Raw genomic sequence first — 17233 nt, 5'->3', positions numbered from 1 at the left:
CGACAGAGAGAGGGAGGGCGACAGAGAGAGGGAGGGCGACAGAGAGAGGGAGGGCGACAGAGAGAGGGAGGGCGACAGAGAGAGGGAGGGAGAGAGAGGGAGGGGGAGACAGAGGGAGGGAGACAGAGGGAGGGAGACAGAGGGAGGGAGACAGAGGGAGGGAGACAGAGGGAGGGAGACAGAGGGAGGGAGACAGAGGGAGGGAGACAGAGGGAGGGAGACAGAGGGAGGGAGAGGGAGGGAGGGCGACAGAGGGAGGGAGGGCGACAGACTGACAGAGAGAGTGAGGGAGACAGACAGGCAGACAGAGGTAGGAGGGAGACAGGCAGACAGAGGTAGGAGGGAGACAGGCAGACAGGCAGACAGAGGTAGGAGGGCGACAGAGGGCAACAGACAGACAGAGGTGGGAGGGCGACAGACAGACAGAGGTGGGAGGGCGACAGACAGACAGAGGCGGGAGGGCGACAGACAGACAGGAGGAAGGGCGACAGACAAACAGAGGTAGGAGGGCGACGAAGGGAGGGAGACAGATAGACAGAGGTGGGAGGGCGACAGAGGGAGGGAGGGAGACCGACAAACAAACAGAGGTAGGAGGGTGACAGACAGGTGGGAGGGCGACAGAGGGAGGGTGACGGAGGGAGGGAGGGCGACGGAGAGAGGGAGGGCGATGGAGAGAGGGTGGGGGACGGAGGGAGGGAGGGCGACGGAGGGAGACAGAGGGGGGGAGACATAGGGAGGGAGACAGAGGGGGGGAGACAGAGGGAGGGAGACAGAGGGAGGGAGGGCGACAGAGGGAGGGAGGGCGACAGACTGACAGAGAGAGTGAGGGAGACAGACAGGCAGACAGAGGTAGGAGGGAGACAGGCAGACAGAGGTAGGAGGGAGACAGACAGACAGGCAGACAGAGGTAGGAGGGCGACAGAGGGCAACAGACAGACAGAGGTGGGAGGGCGACAGACAGACAGAGGTGTAAGGGCGACAGACAGACAGAGGTGGGAGGGCGACAGACAGACAGGAGGGAGGGCGACAGACAAACAGAGGTAGGAGGGCGACGAAGGGAGGGAGACAGATAGACAGAGGTGGGAGGGCGACAGAGGGAGGGAGGGAGACCGACAAACAAACAGAGGTAGGAGGGTGACAGACAGGTGGGAGGGCGACAGAGGGAGGGTGACGGAGGGAGGGAGGGCGACGGAGAGAGGGAGGGCGATGGAGAGAGGGTGGGGGACGGAGGGAGGGAGGGAGAGGGGGGGAGACAGAGGGAGGGAGACAGAGGGAGGGAGACAGAGGGAGGGAGACAGAGGGAGGGAGACAGAGGGAGGGAGACAGAGGGAGGGAGACAGAGGGAGGGAGAGGGAGGGAGGCAGAGGGAGGGCGACGGAGGGAGGGAGGGCGACGGAGAGAGGGAGGGCGACGGAGAGAGGGAGGGCGAGAGAGAGAGAGGGAGGGCGAGAGAGAGAGGGAGGGCGACGGAGAGAGGGAGGGCGACAGAGAGAGGGAGGGCGACAGAGAGAGGGAGGGCGACAGAGAGAGGGAGGGCGACAGAGAGAGGGAGGGCGACAGAGAGAGGGAGGGCGACAGAGGGAGGGAGGGAGACCGACAAACAAACAGAGGTAGGAGGGTGACAGACAGGTGGGAGGGCGACAGAGGGAGGGTGACGGAGGGAGGGAGGGCGACGGAGAGAGGGAGGGCGATGGAGAGAGGGTGGGGGACGGAGGGAGGGAGGGCGACGGAGGGAGACAGAGGGAGACAGAGGGGGGGAGACATAGGGAGGGAGACAGAGGGAGGGAGACAGAGGGAGGGAGACAGAGGGAGGGAGAGGGAGGGAGGGCGACAGAGGGAGGGAGGGCGACAGACTGACAGAGAGAGTGAGGGAGACAGACAGGCAGACAGAGGTAGGAGGGAGACAGGCAGACAGAGGTAGGAGGGAGACAGACAGACAGGCAGACAGAGGTAGGAGGGCGACAGAGGGCAACAGACAGACAGAGGTGGGAGGGCGACAGACAGACAGAGGTGTAAGGGCGACAGACAGACAGAGGTGGGAGGGCGACAGACAGACAGGAGGGAGGGCGACAGACAAACAGAGGTAGGAGGGCGACGAAGGGAGGGAGACAGATAGACAGAGGTGGGAGGGCGACAGAGGGAGGGAGGGAGACCGACAAACAAACAGAGGTAGGAGGGTGACAGACAGGTGGGAGGGCGACAGAGGGAGGGTGACGGAGGGAGGGAGGGCGACGGAGAGAGGGAGGGCGATGGAGAGAGGGTGGGGGACAGAGGGAGGGAGGGCGACGGAGGGAGACAGAGGGAGGGAGAGGGGGGGGAGACAGAGGGAGGGAGACAGAGGGAGGGAGACAGAGGGAGGGAGACAAAGGGAGGGAGAGGGAGGGAGGCAGAGGGAGGGCGACGGAGGGAGGGAGGGCGACGGAGAGAGGGAGGGAGGGCGACCGACAGAGGGAGGGAGGGCGACCGGCAGAGGGAGGGAGGGCGACCGACAGAGGGAGGGAGGGCGGCGGAGGGAGGGCGACAGACAGAGGGAGGGAGACAGACAGAGGGAGGGAGGGCGACAGACAGACGGAGGGAGACAGACAGAGGGAGGGAGGGCGACAGAGGGAGGGAGGGCGACAGACAGACAGAGGGAGGGAGGGCGACAGAGGGAGGGAGGGCGACAGAGGGAGGGAGGGTGACAGAAGGACGGCACCAGAGGGAGGGCGACAGAGGGAGGGCGACCGACAGAGGGAGGGCGACCGACAGACAGAGGGAGGGAGGGCGACAGAGGGAGGGAGGGAGGGCGACAGAGGGAGGGCGACAGAGGGAGGGAGGGCGACAGAGGGAGGGAGGGAGGGCGACAGACAGAGGGAGGGAGACAGACAGAGGGAGGGAGGGAGGGCGACAGACAGACAGAGGGAGGGAGACAGACAGAGGGAGGGAGACAGACAGAGGGAGGGAGACAGACAGACAGACAAACAGACAGAGGGAGGGAGACAGAGGGAGGGAGGGCGACAGAGGGAGGGAGGGCGACAGGGGGAGGGAGGGCGACAGAGGGAGGGAGGGCGACAGAGGGAGGGAGGGTGACAGAGGGAGGGAGGGTGACAGAGGGAGGGAGGGTGACAGAGGGAGGGAGGGTGACAGAGGGAGGGAGGGTGACAGATGGAGGGAGAGGGAGGGCGACAGAGGGAGGGAGAGGGAGGGCGACAGAGGGAGGGTGACAGAGGGAGGGCAACAGACAGACAGAGGGAGGGAGGGCGACAGACAGACGGACGGAGGGAGGGAGACAGACAGAGGGAGACAGACAGAGGGAGGGAGGGAGACAGACAGAGGGAGGTAGGGCGACAGAGGGAGGGAGGGTGACAGAGGGAGGGAGGGCTACAGAGGGAGGGAGGGCGACAGAGAGAGGGAGGGCGACAGAGAGAGGGAGGGCGACAGAGAGAGGGAGGGCGACAGAGAGAGGGAGGGCGACAGAGAGAGGGAGGGCGACAGAGAGAGGGAGGGCGACAGAGAGAGGGAGGGCGACAGAGAGAGGGAGGGCGACAGAGAGAGGGAGGGAGAGAGAGGAGGGGGAGACAGAGGGAGGGAGACAGAGGGAGGGAGACAGAGGGAGGGAGACAGAGGGAGGGAGACAGAGGGAGGGAGACATAGGGAGGGAGACAGAGGGAGGGAGACAGAGGGAGGGAGACAGAGGGAGGGAGAGGGAGGGAGGGCGACAGAGGGAGGGAGGGCGACAGACTGACAGAGAGAGTGAGGGAGACAGACAGGCAGACAGAGGTAGGAGGGAGACAGGCAGACAGAGGTAGGAGGGAGACAGACAGGCAGACAGAGGTAGGAGGGCGACAGAGGGCAACAGACAGACAGAGGTGGGAGGGCGACAGACAGACAGAGGTGGGAGGGCGACAGACAGACAGAGGTGGGAGGGCGACAGACAGACAGGAGGAAGGGCGACAGACAAACAGAGGTAGGAGGGCGACGAAGGGAGGGAGACAGATAGACAGAGGTGGGAGGGCGACAGAGGGAGGGAGGGAGACCGACAAACAAACAGAGGTAGGAGGGTGACAGACAGGTGGGAGGGCGACAGAGGGAGGGTGACGGAGGGAGGGAGGGCGACGGAGAGAGGGAGGGCGATGGAGAGAGGGTGGGGGACGGAGGGAGGGAGGGCGACGGAGGGAGGACAGAGGGAGACAGAGGGGGGGAGACATAGGGAGGGAGACAGAGGGAGGGAGACAGAGGGAGGGAGACAGAGGGAGGGAGAGGGAGGGAGGGCGACAGAGGGAGGGAGGGCGACAGACTGACAGAGAGAGTGAGGGAGACAGACAGGCAGATAGAGGTAGGAGGGAGACAGGCAGATAGAGGTAGGAGGGAGACAGACAGACAGGCAGACAGAGGTAGGAGGGCGACAGAGGGCAACAGACAGACAGAGGTGGGAGGGCGACAGACAGACAGAGGTGTAAGGGCGACAGACAGACAGAGGTGGGAGGGCGACAGACAGACAGGAGGGAGGGCGACAGACAAACAGAGGTAGGAGGGCGACGAAGGGAGGGAGACAGATAGACAGAGGTGGGAGGGCGACAGAGGGAGGGAGGGAGACCGACAAACAAACAGAGGTAGGAGGGTGACAGACAGGTGGGAGGGCGACAGAGGGAGGGTGACGGAGGGAGGGAGGGCGACGGAGAGAGGGAGGGCGATGGAGAGAGGGTGGGGGACGGAGGGAGGGAGGGCGACGGAGGGAGACAGAGGGAGGGAGAGGGGGGGAGACAGAGGGAGGGAGACAGAGGGAGGGAGACAGAGGGAGGGAGACAGAGGGAGGGAGAGGGAGGGAGGCAGAGGGAGGGCGACGGAGGGAGGGAGGGCGACGGAGAGAGGGAGGGCGAGAGAGGGAGGGCGACGGAGAGAGGGAGGGCGACAGAGAGAGGGAGGGCGACAGAGAGAGGGAGGGCGACAGAGAGAGGGAGGGCGACAGAGAGAGGGAGGGCGACAGAGAGAGGGAGGGCGACAGAGAGAGGGAGGGCGACAGAGAGAGGGAGGGCGACAGAGAGAGGGAGGGCGACAGAGAGAGGGAGGGCGACAGAGAGAGGGAGGGCGACAGAGAGAGGGAGGGCGACAGAGGGAGGGCGAGAGAGGGAGGGCGAGAAAGAGAGGGAGGGCGACAGAGAGAGGGAGAGAGAGGGAGGGAGAGAGAGGGAGGGGGAGACAGAGGAAGGGAGACAGAGGGAGGGAGACAGAGGGAGGGCGACGGAGGGAGGGAGGGTGACGGAGAGAGGGAGGGCGACGGAGAGAGGGAGGGCGACAGAGAGAGGGAGGGCGACAGAGAGAGGGAGGGCGACAGAGAGAGGGAGGGCGACAGAGAGAGGGAGGGCGACAGAGAGAGGGAGGGCGACAGAGAGAGGGAGGGCGACAGAGAGAGGGAGGGCGACAGAGAGAGGGAGGGCGACAGAGAGAGGGGAGGGCGACAGAGAGAGGGAGGGCGACAGAGAGAGGGAGGGCGACAGAGAGAGGGAGGGCGACAGAGAGAGGGAGGGCGACAGAGAGAGGGAGGGCGACAGAGAGAGGGAGGGCGACAGAGAGAGGGAGGGCGACAGAGAGAGGGAGGGCGACAGAGAGAGGGAGGGCGACAGAGAGAGGGAGGGCGACAGAGAGAGGGAGGGCGACAGAGAGAGGGAGGGCGACAGAGAGAGGGAGGGCGACAGAGAGAGGGAGGGCGACAGAGAGAGGGAGGGCGACAGAGAGAGGGAGGGCGACAGAGAGAGGGAGGGCAACAGAGAGAGGGAGGGCGACAGAGAGAGGGAGGGCGACAGAGAGAGGGAGGGAGAGAGAGGGAGGGGGAGACAGAGGGAGGGAGACAGAGGGAGGGAGACAGAGGGAGGGAGACAGAGGGAGGGAGACAGAGGGAGGGAGACAGAGGGAGGGAGACAGAGGGAGGGAGACAGAGGGAGGGCGACAGAGCGAGGGCGACAGAGCGAGGGCGACAGAGCGAGGGCGACAGAGCGAGGGCGACAGAGCGAGGGCGACAGAGCGAGGGCGACAGAGCGAGGGCGACAGAGCGAGGGCGACAGAGCGAGGGCGACAGAGCGAGGGCGACAGAGCGAGGGCGACAGAGCGAGGGCGACAGACAGAGGTAGGTGGGCGACAGAGAGAGGGAGGGTGACAGACAGACAGAGGTGGGAGGGCGACAGACAGACAGGTGTGTGGGCGACAGACAGGTTGGAGGGCGACCGAGGGAGGGAGGGCGACAGACAGAAGTAGGAGGGCGACAGACAGAAGTAGGGGCGACAGAGTGAGGGTGACAGACAGAAGTGGGAGGGCGACAGACAGCAGGTGGGATGGCGACAGACAGCAGGTGGGGATGGCGACTGAAAGACAGGTGGGGAGGGCGACTGAAAGACAGGTGGGAGGGTGACAGACAGACAGGTGGGAGGGTGACAGACAGAGGGAGGGCGACAGACGGACAGGTGAGAGGGCGACAGAGGGAGGGCAACCGCCAGACCGAGGGTGACCGACAGACAGAGGGAGGGAGGGAGACAGAGGGAGGGCGACAGAGGGAGGGAGGGAGGGCGACAGAAGGAGGCAGGGAGGGCGACAGTGGGAGGGAGGGCGACAGTGGGAGGGAGACAGAGGGATGGCGACAGAGGGAGTGCGGCGACAGAGGGAGGGAGGGAGACCGACAGGCAGAGGGAGGGCGACCGACAGGCAGAGGGAGGGGCGACCGACAGAGGGAGGGAGGGCGACCGACAGAGGGAGGGAGGGCGGGAGGGAGGGCGACCGACAGAGGGAGGGAGGGCGGCGGAGGGAGGGCGACAGACAGAGGGAGGGAGACAGACAGAGGGAGGGAGGGCGACAGACAGACGGAGGGAGACAGACAGAGGGAGGGAGGGCGACAGAGGGAGGGAGGGCGACAGACAGACAGAGGGAGGGAGGGCGACAGAGGGAGGGAGGGCGACAGAGGGAGGGAGGGAGGGTGACAGAAGGACGGCACCAGAGGGAGGGCGACAGAGGGAGGGCGACCGACAGAGGGGAGGGCGACCGACAGAGGGAGGGCGACCGACAGACAGAGGGAGGGAGGGCGACAGAGGGAGGGAGGGCGACAGAGGGAGGGAGGGAGGGCGACAGAGGGAGGGCGACAGAGGGAGGGAGGGCGACAGAGGGAGGGAGGGAGGGCGACAGACAGAGGGAGGGAGACAGACAGAGGGAGGGAGGGAGGGCGACAGACAGACAGAGGGAGGGAGACAGACAGAGGGAGGGAGACAGACAGACAGACAAACAGACAGAGGGAGGGAGACAGAGGGAGGGAGGGCGACAGAGGGAGGGAGGGCGACAGAGGGAGGGAGGGCGACAGAGCGAGGGCGACAGAGGGAGGGCGACAGAGGGAGGGCGACAGAGGGAGGGCGACAGAGCGAGGGTGACAGAGCGAGGGGTGACAGAGCGAGGGCGACAGAGCGAGGGCGACAGAGCGAGGGCGGCAGAGCGAGGGCGGCAGAGCGAGGGCGACAGAGCGAGGGCGACAGAGCGAGGGCGACAGAGCGAGGGCGACAGAGCGAGGGCGACAGAGCGAGGGCGACAGAGGGAGGGCGACAGAGGGAGGGAGAGGGAGGGCGACAGAGGGAGGGCGACAGAGGGAGGGCGACAGGGGAGGGCGACAGAGGGAGGGCGACAGAGGGAGGGCGACAGAGGGAGGGCGACAGAGGGAGGGCGACAGGGCGACAGAGCGAGGGCGGCAGAGCGAGGGCGACAGAGCGAGGGCGACAGAGCGAGGGCGACAGAGCGAGGGCGACAGACAGAGGTAGGTGGGCGACAGAGGGAGGGAGGGTGACAGACAGACAGAGGTGGGAGGGCGACAGACAGACAGGTGGGAGGGCGACAGACAGGTGGGAGGGCGACAGACAGGTTGGAGGGCGACAGACAGAAGTAGGAGGGCGACAGACAGAAGTAGGAGGGCGACAGACAGAAGTAGGAGGGCGACAGAGTGAGGGTGACAGACAGAAGTGGGAGGGCGACAGACAGCAGGTGGGATGGCGACAGACAGCAGGTGGGATGGCGACTGAAAGACAGGTGGGAGGGCGACTGAAAGACAGGTGGGAGGGCGACAGACAGACAGGTGGGAGGGTGACAGACAGAGGGAGGGCGACAGACGGACAGGTGAGAGGGCGACAGAGGGAGGGCAACCGCCAGACCGAGGGTGGCCGACAGACAGAGGGAGGGAGGGAGACAGAGGGAGGGAGGGAGGGCGACAGAGGGAGGGAGGGAGGGCGACAGAAGGAGGCAGGGAGGGTGACAGTGGGAGGGAGGGCGACAGTGGGAGGGAGACAGAGGGATGGCGACAGAGGGAGTGCGGCGACAGAGGGAGGGAGGGAGACCGACAGGCAGAGGGAGGGCGACCGACAGGCAGAGGGAGGGCGACCGACAGAGGGAGGGAGGGCGACCGACAGAGGGAGGGAGGGCGACCGACAGAGGGAGGGAGGGCGACCGGCAGAGGGAGGGAGGGCGACCGACAGAGGGAGGGAGGGCGGCGGAGGGAGGGCGACAGACAGAGGGAGGGAGACAGACAGAGGGAGGGAGGGCGACAGAGGGAGGGAGGGCGACAGAGGGAGGGAGGGCGACAGAGGGAGGGAGGGAGGGTGACAGAAGGACGGCACCAGAGGGAGGGCGACAGAGGGAGGGCGACAGAGGGAGGGCGACCGACAGAGGGAGGGCGACCGACAGAGGGAGGGCGACCGACAGACAGAGGGAGGGAGGGCGACAGAGGGAGGGAGGGCGACAGAGGGAGGGAGGGCGACAGACAGACAGACAGAGGGAGGGAGACAGAGGGAGGGAGGGCGACAGAGGGAGGGCGACAGAGGGAGGAAGGGCGACAGAGGGAGGGAGGGAGGGCGACAGAGGGAGGGAGGGAGGGCGACAGACAGAGGGAGGGAGACAGACAGAGGGAGAGAGGGAGGGCGACAGACAGACGGAGGGAGACAGACAGAGGGAGGGAGACAGAGGGAGGGAGGGCGACAGAGGGAGGGCGACAGAAGGACAGAGGTGGGAGGGCGACAGACAGACAGAGGTGGGAGGGCGACAGACAGACAGAGGTGGGAGGGCGACAGACAGACAGAGGTGGGAGGGCGGCAGACAGACAGAGGTGGGAGGGCGACAGACAGACCGAGGTGGGAGGGCGACAGACAGACAGAGGTGGGAGGGCGACAGACAGACAGATGGGAGGGCGACAGAGGGAGGGAGACAGACAGAAGTAGGAGGGCGACAGAGGGAGGGAAACAGACAGAGGTGGGAGGGAGACAGACAGGTGGGAGGGAGGGAGGGCGACAGAGGGAGGGAGGGCGACAGAGGGAGGGAGGGCGACAGAGGGAGGGAGGGAGGGTGACAGAAGGACGGCACCAGAGGGAGGGCGACAGAGGGAGGGCGACCGACAGAGGGAGGGCAACCGACAGACAGAGGGAGGGAGGGCGACAGAGGGAGGGAGGGCGACAGAGGGAGGGAGGGAGGGCGACAGAGGGAGGGCGACAGAGGGAGGGCGACAGAGGGAGGAAGGGCGACAGAGGGAGGGAGGGAGGGCGACAGACAGAGGGAGGGAGACAGACAGAGGGAGAGAGGGAGGGCGACAGACAGACAGAGGGAGGGAGACAGACAGAGGGAGGGAGGGAGGGCGACAGACAGACAGAGGGAGGGAGACAGACAGAGGGAGGGAGACAGACAGACAGACAGAGGGAGGGAGACAGAGGGAGGGAGGGAGACAGAGGGAGGGAGGGCGACAGAAGGACAGAGGTGGGAGGGCGACAGACAGACAGAGGTGGGAGGGCGACAGACAGACAGAGGTGGGAGGGCGACAGACAGACAGAGGTGGGAGGGCGGCAGACAGACAGAGGTGGGAGGGCGACAGACAGACCGAGGTGGGAGGGCGACAGACAGACAGAGGTGGGAGGGCGACAGACAGACAGATGGGAGGGCGACAGAGGGAGGGAGACAGACAGAAGTAGGAGGGCGACAGAGGGAGGGAAACAGACAGAGGTGGGAGGGAGACAGACAGGTGGGAGGGCGACAGAGGGAGGGCAACCGACAGACTGAGAGAGGGAGGGTGACCGACAGACAGGTGGGAGGGCGACAGAGGGAGGGCAACCAACAGACCGAGGGAGGGAGGGTGATCGACAGACAGAGGGAGGGCGACAGAGGGAGGGAGGGCGACAGAGGGAGGGAGGGCGACTGACAGAGGGAGGGCGACCGGCAGAGGGAGGGCGACCGGCAGAGGGAGGGAGGGAGGGCGACAGAGATAGGGAGGGAGGGAGGGAGGGAGGGATGGAGGGAGGGAGGGGGACAGAGGGAGGGAGGGAGACAGAGGGAGGGCGACAGAGGGAGGGCGACAGAGGGAGGGCGACAGAGGGAGGGCGACAGAGGGAGGGCGACAGAGGGAGGGCGACAGACAGACATAGGTGGGAGGGTGACAGACAGACAGTTTGGAGGGCGACAGAGGGAGGGAGGGTGACAGACAAACAGAGTTAGGAGGGAGACAGATAGAAGTAGGAGGGCGACAGAGTGAGGGCGACAGACAGACAGAGGAGGGAGGGCGACAGACAGACAGGTGGGATGGCGACAGACAGACAGGTGGGAGGGCGACAGACAGAAAGGTGGGAGGGCGACAGACAGAAAGGTGGGAGGGCGACAGACAGAAAGGTGGGAGGGCGACAGACAGAGGGAGGGCGACAGAGGGAGGGCAACCGCCAGACCGAGGGTGACCGACAGACAGAGGGAGGGCGACCGACTGACAGACAGAGCGAGGGAGGGAGGGCGACAGAGGGAGGGAGAGAGACAGAGGGAGAGAGACAGAGGGAGGGAAACAGAGGGAGGGAAAGGGAGGGAGGGCGACAGACAAACAGAGGTAGGAGGGAGACAGATAGAAGTAGGAGGGCGACAGAGTGAGGGCGACAGACAGACAGAGGTGGGAGGGCGACAGACAGGTGGGATGGCGACAGACAGGTTGGAGGGCGACAGACAGACAGGTGGGAGGGCGACAGACAGACAGGTGGGAGGGCGACAGACAGGTGGGAGGGCAACCGCCAGACCTAGGGTGACCGACAGATAGAGGGAGGGAGGGCGACCGACCGACAGACAGTGAGAGGGAGGGCGACAGAGGGAGGAAGAGAGACAGAGGGAGGAAGAGAGACTGAGGGAGGAAGAGAGGCAGAGGAAGAGAGGCAGAGGGAGGGAGACAGAGGGAGGGAGACAGAGGGAGGGCGACAGACAGACAGAGGTGGGAGGGTGACAGAGGGAGGGAGGCAGAGGGAAGGAAGCAGAGGGAGAGTGCGACAGAGGGAGAGTGCGACAGAGGGAGGGCGACAGAGGGAGGGCGACAGAGGGAGGGCGACAGAGGGAGGGCGACAGAGGGAGGGCGACAGAGGGAGGGCGACAGAGGGAGGGCGACAGAGGGAGGGCGACAGAGGGAGGGCGACAGAGGGAGGGCGACAGAGGGAGGGCGACAGAGGGAGGGCGACAGAGGGAGGGCGACAGGGGGAGGGCGGCGACAGGGGGAGGGCGGCGACAGGGGGAGGGCGGCGACAGGGGGAGGGCGGCGACAGGGGGAGGGCGGCGACAGAAGGAGGGCGGCGACAGAGGGAGGGCGGCGACAGAGGGAGGGCGGCGACAGAGGGAGGGTGGCGACAGAGGGAGGGCGGCGACAGAGGGAGGGCGGCGACAGAGCGAGGGCAACAGAGCGAGGGCGACAGAGCGAGGGCGACAGAGCGAGGTCGACAGAGCGAGGGCGACAGAGCGAGGGCGGCGACAGAGCGAGGGCGGCGACAGAGCGAGGGCGGCGACAGAGGGAGGAGGGCGACAGACAGAGGTAGGAGGGCGACAGAGGTAGGGAGGGTGACAGACAGACAGAGGTGGGAGGGCGACAGACAGACAGGTGGGAGGGCGACAGACAGACAGGTGGGAGGGCGACAGACAGAAGTAGGAGGGCGACAGACAGTAGTGGGAGGGGACAGACAGCAGGTGGGACGGAGACTGAAAGACAGGTGGGAGGGCGACAGACAGCAGGTGGGATGGCGACTGAAAGACAGGTGGGAGGGCGACAGACAGACAGGTGGGAGGGCGACAGACAGAGGGAGGGCGACAGACGGACAGGTGAGAGGGCGACAGAGGGAGGGCAACCGCCAGACCGAGGGTGACCGACAGACAGAGGGAGGGGGACCGACCGACAGACAGAGGGAGGGAGGGCGACAGAGGGAGGGAGGGCGAGAGAGGGAGGGAGGGCGACAGAGGGAGGCAGGGAGGGCGACAGTGGGAGGGAGGGCGACAGTGGGTGGAAGACAGAGGGAGGGCGACAGAGGGAGGGCGGCGACAGAGGGAGGGCGGCGACAGAGGGAGGGCGGCGACAGAGGGAGGGAGACCGACAGGCAGAGGGAGGGCGACCGACAGAGGGAGGGAGGACGACTGACAGAGGGAGGGAGAGCGGCAGAGGGAGGGAGGGCGACAGACAGAGGGAGGGAGACAGACAGAGGGAGGGAGGGCGACAGACAGAGGGAGGGAGACAGACAGAGGGAGGGAGGGCGACAGAGGGAGGGAGGGCGACAGACAGACAGAGGGAGGGCGACAGAGGGAGGGAGGGCGACAGACAGACAGAGGGAGGGCGACAGAGGGAGGGAGGGCGACAGAGGGAGGGAGGGCGACAGAGGGAGGGCGACAGAGGGAGGGCGACCGACAGAGGGAGGGTGACCGACAGAGGGAGGGAGGGCGACAGACAGACAGAGGGAGGGAGACAGACAGACAGAGGGAGGGGGGGCGACAGACAGACAGAGGGAGGGAGACAGACAGAGGGAGGGAGGGCGACAGACAGACAGAGGGAGGGAGGGCGACAGACAGACAGAGGGAGGGAGACAGAGGGAGGGAGGGCGACAGAGGGAGGGCGACAGAAGGAGGGCGACAGAAGGAGGGCGACAGACAGACAGAGGTGGGAGGGTGACAGACAGACAGAAGTAGGAGGGCGACAGACAGACAGAGGTGGGAGGGCGACAGACAGACAGAAGTAGGAGGGCGACAGACAGACAGAAGTAGGAGGGCAACAGACAGAAGTAGGAGGGCGACAGACAGACAGAAGTAGGAGGGCGACAGACAGACAGAAGTAGGAGGGCGACAGACAGACAGAGGTGGGAGGGCGGCAGACAGACAGAGGTGGGAGGGCGACAGACAGACAGAGGTGGGAGGGCGGCAAACAGACAGAGGTGGGAGGGCGGCAAACAGACCGAGGTGGGAGGGCAACAGACAGACAGAGGTGGGAGGGCGACAGACAGACAGATGGGAGGGCGACAGAGGGAGGGAGACAGACAGAAGTAGGCGGGCGACAGAGGGAGGGAAACAGACAGACAGAAGTGGGAGGGAGACAGACAGGTGGGAGGGCGACAGAGGGAGGGCAACCGACAGACTGAGAGAGGGAGGGTGACCGACAGACAGGTGGGAGGGCGACAGAGGGAGGGCAACCGACAGACCGAGGGAGGGAGGGTGACCGACAGACAGAGGTAGGGCGACCGACAGAGGGAGGGTGACCGGCAGAGGGAGGGCGACCGGCAGAGGGAGGGCGACCGGCAGAGGGAGGGAGGGAGGGCGACAGACGGAGGGAAGGAGGGAGGGAGGGAGGGAGAGGGAGGGAGGGAGGGAGAGGGAGGGAGAGGGAGGGAGGGAGGGAGAGGGAGGGAGGGGGACAGAGGGAGGGAGGTAGAGGGAGGGAGGCAGAGGGAGGGAGGCAGAGGGAGGGAGGCAGAGGGAGGAGGGCGACAGAGGGAGGACAACAGAGGGAGGGCAACAGAGGGAGGGCGACAGAGGGAGGGCGACAGAGGGAGGGCGACAGAGGTGTAGCGTTTCAATCTAGGACCCTGATCTACCCTATGACCTTTGTGCCCCTATACGGCTATAATCCATTTATTTACCTATAATGGCATAAACGTTCAAGTGTGATATTTCAGAAACTCATCTCTGGCCTCACACGATCAGAGCCACATTCCTGTGCAGCTTCCTCTGCAGCTCATTAGTGAATGACACATCAGAAGCCACTATCTGAGATTCCTAGATTAACACTCCGAGTTCTTCAACAAGATAAAAACTCAGCAAACCTGGAAATCCCCGCTTGCTGTGTTTTGATTAGTAATAGAACTCTAATGAGCAACTGATAGGCGATCACTTCCTAGTGACATCTTTATTGACGTCTTATGTCCAGCAAACTTACGTCAAACAAGGCACCTTTCAGGTATAAATATTACCAACGTTGACTTAGCCTGTTGCCCGTTGTTAGCTGTGGTTCACTGAAGCTAGCTGCCTGTTGCACGTAGCCCGAAGCTGCTGTTATGCTGATGATACCATAGCTGCTATCGCTACTGCTATCGCTGCTAACTAGCGAACGATGGTGTGGTGAACTCAGGAGCTGAACAGCCGTCCCCTGCAAGAGCCCAGCAGATGCAAGCTGCCCGCGGACGCTGTCCCCCCTCCTCCTCCTCGACGCGCTGAGAAGAGACGCTGTCTTTCTCCTGCAGAGAAATCCAGCTCCGGCGTTTCTAGTCTACCCTTGCGGGTGACTGGGATATCGAGCCCTGAGGGAGATACCAGACCTCCATCATTCTATTCCAGAGGTATGGTGTTGACTAAACCCTTATAGAGAATTCTTGAAGCAAACCTTGGCAAAACCAACTTAACTTAAAGCTACTTACTTACTCCCCTCCCAAGTATTAGGCTTAGGTCAGGTACACTGGGGTAGGCGTAGTTAGAAGCACCAGTTGAGTATTTTAGCCTAATGCATATATGAATGTATATATGTTTTATTCATTTTAAACCATTGTATGGCTAAGAAACCATATCAATGCTTTTACAGTATTATCTCGCAATACTTATCTTACTGTACGTACTTTTTATAATAAGTCTGGCAATTGTGGCAATTCATTTCTCTTGTACGAGAAAAAAGACTGTTCAATAAATGTTACCCTTTATTGACAAACGCCCGTCTCTCTATTCTCTACATATTGTGAAAGTAATCTGCACCAACCTGACTGAGTAAAATAACTGTCTATTGTTTCACACGACCCTAGAGATTGACTCTTGATCTGAGGAGCAAAGTTGTCATGTTGCACGGTTGTTGGAAAACTGAATCCCTTCTTGGCTGTGCCAGGGAAGCTGATCACTTCCTATTCAGTCAAGAAAGTTTCCAGTGACCTCTGAGCTAGTTGGTAACAAACCCAATTAAGTTTAGTATAGTCAGTAGAGGCCTGGAAGATCCGCACTTCTACGTCGATACTACTTTTTATGTTATTCCAATGCGCAGGGCCTATTGGGAAAATAGGAACTACACTACAGAGGGAGGGCGACAGACAGACAGAGGTGGGAGGGTGACAGACAGACAGTTTGGAGGGCGACAGAGGGAGGGAGGGCGACAGACAAACAGAGTTAGGAGGAAGACAGATAGAAGTAGGAGGGCGACAGAGTGAGGGCGACAGACAGACAGAGGTGGGAGGGCAACAGACAGACAGGTGGGATGGCGACAGACAGACAGGTGGGAGGGCGACAGACAGACAGGTGGGAGGGCGACAGACAGACAGGTGGGAGGGAGACAGAGGGAGGGCGACAGAGGGAGGGAGGGCGACAGAGGGAGGGCAACCGCCAGACCGAGGGTGACCGACAGACAGAGGGAGGGCGACCGACTGACAGACAGAGGGAGGGAGGGCGACAGAGGGAGGGAGGGCGACAGAGGGAGGGAGAGAGACAGAGGGAGGGAGAGAGACAGAGGGAGGGAGACAGAGGGAGGGAGACAGACAGAGGGAGGGAGGGTGACAGTGAGAGGAAGAGAGACAGAGGGAGGAAGAGAGACAGAGGGAGGAAGAGAGACAGAGGGAGCAAGAGAGACAGAGGGAGCAAGAGAGACAGAGGGAGCAAGAGAGACAGAGGGAGCAAGAGAGACAGAGGGAGCAAGAGAGACAGAGGGAGCAAGAGAGACAGAGGGAGGAAGAGAGACAGGACAGAGGGAGGGAGACAGAGGGAGGGAGACAGAGGGAGGGAGACAGAGGGAGGGAGACAGAGGGGAAGACAGAGGGAGGGAGACAGAGGGGAAGACAGAGGGAGGGTGACAGACAGACAGGTGGGAGGGCGACAGACAGACAGGTGGGAGGGTGACAGACAGACAGGTGGGAGGGCGACAGACAGACAGGTGGGAGGGCGACAGACAGACAGGTGGGAGGGCGACAGACAGACAGGTGGGAGGGCGACAGACAGACAGGTGGGAGGGCGACAGAGGGAGGGAGACAGAGGGAGGGAGACAGAGGGAAGGAGGCAGAGGGAGGGCGGCGACAGAGGGATGGCGGCGACAGAGGGAGGCCGGCGACAGAGGGAGGGTGGCGACAGAGGGATGGCGCCGACAGACGGAGGGCGGCGACAGACGGAGGGCGGCGACAGACGGAGGGCGGCGACAGACGGAGGGCGGCGACAGACGGAGGGCGGCGACAGACGGAGGGCGGCGACAGACGGAGGGCGGCGACAGACGGAGGGCGGCGACAGAGGGAGGGCGGCGACAGAGGGAGGGCGGCGACAGAGGGAGGGCGGCGACAGAGGGAGGGCGGCGACAGAGGGAGGGCGGCGACAGAGGGAGGGCGGCGACAGAGGGAGGGCGGCGACAGAGGGAGGGCGGCGACAGAGGGAGGGCGGCGACAGAGGGAGGGCGACAGAGGGAGGGCGACAGAGGGAGGGCGACAGAGGGAGGGCGACAGAGGGAGGGCGACAGAGGGAGGGCGACAGAGGGAGGGCGACAGAGGGAGGGCGACAGAGGGAGGGCGACAGAGGGAGGGCGACAGACAGACAGGTGGGAGGGCGACTGACAGACAGGTGGGAGGGAGACGGAGGGAGGGAGGCAGAGGGAGGGAAGCAGAGGGAAGGAAGCAGAGGGAGGGAGGTAGAGGGAGGGAAGCAGAGGGAAGGAAGCAGAGGGAGAGTGCGACATAGGGAGTGCGACAGAGGGAGTGCGACAGAGGGAGGGCGGCGACAGAGGGAGGGCGGCGACAGAGGGAGGGCGGCGACAGGGGGAGGGCGGCGACAGGGGGAGGGCGGCGACAGAGGGAGGGCGGCGACAGAGGGAGGGCGGCGACAGAGGGAGGGCGGCGACAGAGGGAGGGCGGCGACAGAGGGAGGGCGGCGACAGAGGGAGGGCGGCGACAGAGGGAGGTAGGAGGGCGACAGAGGGAGGTAGGAGGGCGACAGAGGGAGGTAGGAGGGCGACAGAGGGAGGTAGGAG

General features: G+C 64.5%; 1 protein-coding gene across 2 annotated transcripts in view; it reads right to left on the bottom strand.

Moving 5' to 3' along the window:
- The window catches only part of LYSMD4 (LysM domain containing 4), an 86017-nt gene that overhangs the window by 55121 nt on the left and 13663 nt on the right, over positions 1-17233 (bottom strand). The gene's annotated exons all lie outside the window — the stretch shown is intronic.

This window comes from Lissotriton vulgaris, chromosome 2_1 (assembly GCF_964263255.1).
Source record: "Lissotriton vulgaris chromosome 2_1, aLisVul1.2, whole genome shotgun sequence".
In the NCBI taxonomy this organism is placed as follows: domain Eukaryota; kingdom Metazoa; phylum Chordata; class Amphibia; order Caudata; family Salamandridae; genus Lissotriton; species Lissotriton vulgaris.
The sequence above is the reverse complement of the archived record's forward strand: the minus strand, read 5'-3'. Positions and strand labels throughout refer to the sequence as shown.